Source organism: Papilio xuthus, unplaced genomic scaffold (assembly GCF_000836235.2).
Source record: "Papilio xuthus unplaced genomic scaffold, Pxut_1.1 DF825946.1, whole genome shotgun sequence".
NCBI lineage: Eukaryota > Metazoa > Arthropoda > Insecta > Lepidoptera > Papilionidae > Papilio > Papilio xuthus.
The window spans coordinates 730889-737978 of record NW_013532703.1 but is presented as its reverse complement, the minus strand read 5'-3'; the positions used below and the strand labels follow the sequence as shown (position 1 = coordinate 737978).

Below are 7090 nucleotides of genomic sequence, written 5' to 3'. Positions count from 1 at the left end.
CGCAATAAACATGTCCGCTACACGCGGCCAGCGCCATCTATTTATACCCCTAAACACTTGGAACTACGAGATACATGGAGATTCCTTATATTATTTTTTTTATCAAATTAAATTTCATAGATGTTTGTTACTTGTTGTGGCTTGTGTTAAGAATTAATTTAATTAAACAACTAGCTGTCGCCCCCTACTCCTGGTAGTCTGTGTTCTTTAGGCTATGTCCTGTCATTTTTTGTAAGATCCATGCAGCCGTTCTGAAGATACCTTCTAACAAACATCTATCTAAACTTTTGCATTTGTATTGGTAAGATTCAATATTTAATTCTCAAAATACAGGCATATGTCTGAATTCAAATAAAATTATATTGTTGCTTTATATTTTACATATTTTATATTGAAGTCCTTGTACATTCTACGTAATAGTTATGTTAGTGGGCAGTTGGGATTTGCATGCGTTCTCCGGCCTACATAAATCATGATGAACAAGCCGTAGTCCAGCACTACTACGCCATATGCAATCATCACATGTCGTGTTCTCAGACCAGCTAGTACCTAGCCAGCCAATGTAGGCATTGCACTTATGTAACTATTGTAGGCTTATATCACGGAAATATTTATCTGAAGAAATGATTTTTATGACATCTTAATGTCAAACCCTAATTTCAATTTTATTTAAAAAAAATCGATTAGTCAGCAGTACTAAAAGTCCATAAGTTTTTAAGTTTACTCTGTGGTCCCTTAGTTTATAAACACAGACCATAAAAACATTTACTAATATTATAAATGTAAAAGTTTAGACGGATGGATGTTTCTTCCAAAGTATATCAGGAACGGCTCAATGGATTTTGATGATATTTGGTACAGATGTAGATCATAGTCTGAAAGAACATATAGGTTACTTATTAAGTTTTTTTATTACGATTCCGATATTCAGGCGACGGTTAGTACATATACAAACTCAATTTTATAAATACTAGCTGTCTTCCGCGACTCCGTCCGCGTGGATATATAAAAACTTAATATATAGATATGTTAAATAAAAAGCAGCTCTTCAAGGCATAAATTCGAAAAAAAAATGAATAAATATTATCCTTTGTCCGTCTCCTGGCTCTAAGCTACCTCGGCAATTTTCAGTCATATCGGTAAAGCCGTTCTTGAGTTATAAATAGTGTAACTAACACGACTTTCTTTTATATGTATAGAAAGATGTTTGCCTAAATGTTTAAGTGTTTCCGTATGTATTTTACGCAAAATCATTATTGGCTATAAAATTCATTTCGATTACAAGATGGCATCATAATCATTACGTTAACTGTTTATGTGGGGTTGAGGGTTCGTATTGATTCATATCGTTTGATAGATTCTCCTTCTTATGACCACATTATCGATACCACTTTTATAATATCTTCTAAATGCATTTTAATGTATGGCATTTCGTAGTAATTTTGGATTTTTATTGCCAGTACTTTGATAAACAGAATGTAAAAGCAAATCTGTTTAGTACACGTCCATGTTTTTTTTTCTTTTCTTGTACTATATTTGAATACTATTGTTTGGATGTATGTAAGAAGGTATCTCCAGAACGAATGCATAGATCTCGCTTAAATTTGGCATAGATGTAGAACATAGTCTGGAAGAATACATTGGCCAATAATTAAGTTTTCTTTAATTCAACGCGCACGGAGTCGCAGGCGACAGCTAATCTTACTAATGTTATATTAAATACTTCCGATATTAGTTAGGTTAAGACTCTTTTGAATAGTTTGGTAAAGAAATATCGTTCTCACTTTTCTTTTCTGTGAATGACAATTCTTGTTTTTTTTTGTCTCGTAAAATATTTGAACCTACACCCTTGTCAGTGTGTCGTGCGCGGAATAAACATCCTGTATATTAGGGTACATGCTATTCATGTGGGCACTACAATGCGTTCCAAATAAGAACGTGACGAACCCGTGACGTGTTGTGACGTCATAACTCTCAAATCAATAAAGATAGTCATAACTTCGCAATGTCCGAGTTCAAAATATTAAAATTCAATGTCAGTTTTTTTTTACACATGTTTCGGCAACTTAAAAATTCTCAATTGAACATATTCCCACAACAAAATTATATCGATATATTGCTAAGTGAGCGAAATTAAAAATTGATTTAGACGCATTGTGTGCCTCGTAACGACCTCTCAGCGGTCATTGCGACCTATTAATGACCTCTTATGACCCGCCCGTGTCACCTTATATTATTAATAGGCGGCTTATTAAACGGCCCACGATACCACTTAGATTTTCTCTCGTTACACAATTTTCAATGCTACAACAAAACACAATTACCCATTTCCATTGCTGAAACATCTGTTTAGAAATATATTATAATCTTTGTTTTTTCTATGCGAGTGAAAAGGATGGCAACTTGTTTTATATCTTCTTCTATATATATTAAATCAATTGCTGTTCGTTAGTCTCGCTAAAACTCGACAGCTGAACGTATTTATCTTATCTTGGTCTTGAAATGTTCGTGGAGGTCTAGGGAAGGTTTAAAAGGTGAGACAAAGAAAAAGGTGTCGCGGTCGACAGCTATTCTAATATAAAACATACAACTGACATTATGTAAACAATAACTGGAGTCACTAAGTCCATGGCAGACCAGCGCTACTGTCCTACTGTACTGGCTTAATGTAAACACGGCGTTACGATAGATCTTGTCTGTTGCCTCACAAATCCCATTGTGAAGACGAGTAACGTTAGATGCATATTCATTACAGAGTTAACACAAACATTATCTTAATCAAACTGTTAATTACTGGTCAGTTAACCGCTGTACACACCTGCATATCTAATTTAAACCACTCGGTTAACTTAATGCAATTGCTATATCATTTATACATAACTAGCTGTCGCCCGCGAATCTGTCTGCGCGGCATTAAAAAATAAAATAAGTATAGCCTCTGTACTTCCAGATTATGTCCTACAACTATGTTAAATTTCATCTAGGTTGAGCCGTTTTTCATACATCTAAACTTTCGCATTTGATCAGATCTTGTTTTAAGTTTGAAAAGCACGAAAAGTCATTTTGGTCAAAATCTACTTAGATGTTATATGTTGGACATAGTATTTTACAACGTAAATCCCCTGAAGTAGTAGAATCCGTAAAATCCACACCACTTTCTTCCCTCGAGTTGAAATCTGTTCAGTGAAGTAGAAGGCATGTATTGTAATCCATAGCAAAGCCTTTTATGACCCAAATACACAAGTGTGAATACGTTTTTTATGTTGGAATTCGCAAGCATTAAACGTTACAGATATAGGGAGATATTTTGTTTTATGAATTTTAAATTTATACTAAAATTAGTTGAATATCGTAGTCAACTACTGGTTACTACTGTTAGAAAGCAAATCCGACACTGTGCCGGTGTACAGCACAACACTAGCCTTACTAAAATGTCGACATCTATGTCCCCTCACTAATCATTCTGACACTTGACTTTGCAATGCAAGTGCGCCATTCGCGCCTAAGGATTGTAATTACTAAATGTCTAAATCTATTATATTATACTAAAACAGATATCCTTTTTTGTGTAAACAGAATATTTTCAACGATACTATTAATCAAATCTTACTATCTTACTAATACCGTAAATGCGTATGTTTAGATGGATGCATGTTTGTTTCTTTTTTTTTATAACAGAAGGGGGCAAACGAGCAGCGGGAACACCGAGGTATCTTTAGAACGGCTGCAGGGATCTTGCTGAACTTTGGCATAGATGTAGAACGTGGTCTGGAAGAACACATAGGCTAATAATTGAGTTTTTTAAATTCCGCACAGACGATGTCGCGGGCGATGGCTAGTTAAAAAAAAACAAAGAAACGTTGTATTAATAGTCAATTTAAACGACCGTGGGTATGTTTTAGGTGTGGTCGATTAAGTCGTGGTATTGACGGACCATTATGTGGCAACCGTTCGCCGAGGGGCATAAATCTGACCGGGGTCCATTTGGCACACTCGTCGCAACTAGCACGGACCGTTGGTTGCTTGGGTGACGATTTTTTTTTTAGCAACCAAAGGTTACATTGGACAAAATAAACTTGTGTATGTTTTCGAAAAAGAAAATCACTTTTTTATTGAAGACTCCTACGATATTTGATTTATGTATAGAAATTACAAATTAGAACCCAAAACTTTTTATTGGTAATTTGAGAGAAAGGGGATATTACCCTATCTTTTGCGTCCCCGCCTCTGCAAAATTGACCTCTCCTCCTCATCCATTTCAAGAAAAGGCTTCATTGGTTGCTAAAAATCTTCACTTGTGTCAAATTAAAATCAAACCTGTGGATACGTATTACTTCATATCAAACTTAACTATAGTAATATTTAATTATTAAATTCAGTATTTTACATATAAATCAAACGAGAAATTGTTATAGAAATTTATTTGTAACTATTTTATCTAGTTAAAGCCACAGTCTCAATATCGCTAGCAAATGATTTCATTACAGATGTACTGTTCGACATACATAGACTCCATCGCGTACACACTATATGATGCAATCTAATCATAACGTCCCCCCACCAGGGAGTGGAGGGGAGAAGGGGAGGTCTCCTCCCCCAGCATCTCGCGAGTCTGCATGACGACTTTATTTATGATGTGTTTTAACAACTCACTACAAGTTTCATTATGGCGTGAATATTCAACGCTTTAGTGCTTGCGAGTGAATCGATTCCTGGAATTGTGATATTTTACGTTTTAATAAGGCGTTGATATCGTCTATATTTAGAATTGTATTTATTTTTAGTATATGTACTTTTACTATTCTTTTCATCCTTCGAAAGATTATATTTAATTAAGTACTATATGTTCCAATAAACAATAAATGTTTTGAACGATTCAATTAGTATAGTATGAAACGATTTATGTCTTTGATGTCGAATCCACAAATTTAAAAAGGTATAGAAAGAGGACTTTGGTAAAGACGTAACTTTTGTCCTAAAGATTCTTAAAATATTATTCTAGTTACTCTGGTGATGCCGTGAAAATACGTGAATATTCATCAATTTTTTTTTAAAGACAGAAAGGAAATCCAGGATAAGAGACAAAAATTACTGTCAAGTCTATAAAACATTGCAGTTTCTTATATAAAAATGTTAAAATATTTGCAAACGTTTGGAGTTGCTCTCGGTTGCACGTGAGGGAGCACTCGACGGCCGGGTTGTCTCCGGAAAATGCAAATCGTAAGTGCTATCCACGCTGTATCGCTTTAAAACAGATGCATTATACGTTTCGTTAATGACAACGCTTCAGTGATGAGATGTCTACCAGAGCTATAGCAAGCAATAGTGCCCGCTTTGTTACACACATAATGGTAGCTAATTTCTTTTCAACGGCTTTTAAGAACTTTACAATGAAATATTCTGACCGATATAAAACCTTTTTTTAAACTTGATGCAGACAAAGGTGGATTACGTAATACTAAATCTAGGTTGTGCTTATGGAATTTAATTTTTACTTATTTTTATGTCGTCTTACTTCTTATTTCTTACTATCTTACTTTAGATGGATGGATGTTTGTATAAAGATATCTACATAACGGCTGAACGGATCTCGATGCCTTGGTACACCTATTGAACATAGTCTGGAAGAACACATAGGCTCCTAATAATGTTTTAATTTTTAATTCCTTGCGGACGGAGTCGCGAGCGACAGCTAGTGTTATAATACATTTTCCGCGACATTTAAATCGCACAGTCCTGCTTCTACATTTCTCTTGTAATAATTTTCCAACAAACTTTTGTTCGAACAATTTGTTTTTCAATATCTGAGTCTATTTGTGTGTTTAAAGCGAAGCATGGGCGGTCAATGCGGGCCTGATCGGGCGTGCTACGAGCATCTACAACGTCCGACTCATTACGTCCACGTTGTAATGTAACAAATGGTTTGCCAGCCCTGGCGGCTGCTGGCGACAGCGCGGTTTGCACTCTCAGACATTTTTATTTACGACCTCATTCGATTGTTTTAAAACGAACTACGTTTATAGATTTGTAAGAATAGAACCAGTTAAATGCATTTAACATTTCTCTTTTAATACCTAAACTCTAGTAATTCTAACTTTAGTATCTTTAAAGTTCTTCTAATGCCTCTCCATTGGATTGTATCTTACTAGTATTATAAATGCGAATACGTTGATGGAGGGATGGATGTTGGAAAGTATCTCCAGAACGGCTAGTGTCATATTATGTTGACTAATTTGAATTTTAAAACACAGTAACACAACAGTATGCCACATTTGCTATTTTTTTGCAATGAGGAAAAATGAATACCTCGTTATGATTTTTCGAGTCTAGTTTCTTTCTTAAACATTGCAAAATAGCAGCTTATTCTAAGAAAGATAGAATAATTTGAATACAAACAATAAGAAACAGAAAGCTAATTGCAAAAATGCAATTTTTATGTATTACTTATTATAATTTTGACGTCGAGTATAGTGCGTCAGTAATCAAGTACATATGTAATTTACTCATAGAGTATGAATAATCCAATATGGCTTAGTATTCTAAACACGTCCATATTTGCGACTGACTGTCGCTCGAAACTAGATCATTTTCTATCCGTGCCAACGATTCACCATCTCTGGGTTTATGTGCATAATTTTTGTTATTGTTAATTCTAGAAATGAAACTAAATGTAGTCTTTTATTAATATTACTTTCTTTTGTTTCAGGTCCTTCAGCTACGTAGATGGAGAAATAAATTCGCTGTTACGTTTCATCTGTAAAAAAATAAACTTATGTCTACAAAAATTTTATGGTTTGTAAGCTATACTATATTCAAGAGGAAGGGGATAAATGTAGATGTCTCTTGAAAATAATTCTATATTGTATGTTATATTGTATGTTATATTGTAGTTATATGTCTTTACCATGTATAAACTTAATAGGAATCGTTCCTGTATGATTGAGTAACAAACATACGTTCAAACATTCACATTTACAGTATTAGTAAGATAAATTTAATAGTGATACCGTCACCAGTATTTGCTGAACGAATAGCCCCGATGTAACCACGATCACATAGAAGACGCGTTACTTGCGACATAAACTAGCAT

The 7090-nt window shown here is 34.5% G+C and overlaps 1 long non-coding RNA gene across 1 annotated transcript in view; it reads left to right on the top strand.

Annotated features, from left to right (window-relative positions):
• LOC106124179 (uncharacterized) overlaps positions 1–6879 on the top strand; it is a 36937-nt gene extending 30058 nt beyond the window's left edge. The window contains exon 3 of the long non-coding RNA XR_001228188.1: positions 6707–6879. This is a non-coding gene — a long non-coding RNA (uncharacterized LOC106124179). The remainder of the gene's footprint in view (positions 1–6706) is intronic.
• The last annotated feature ends 211 nt before the right edge of the window (positions 6880–7090 follow it).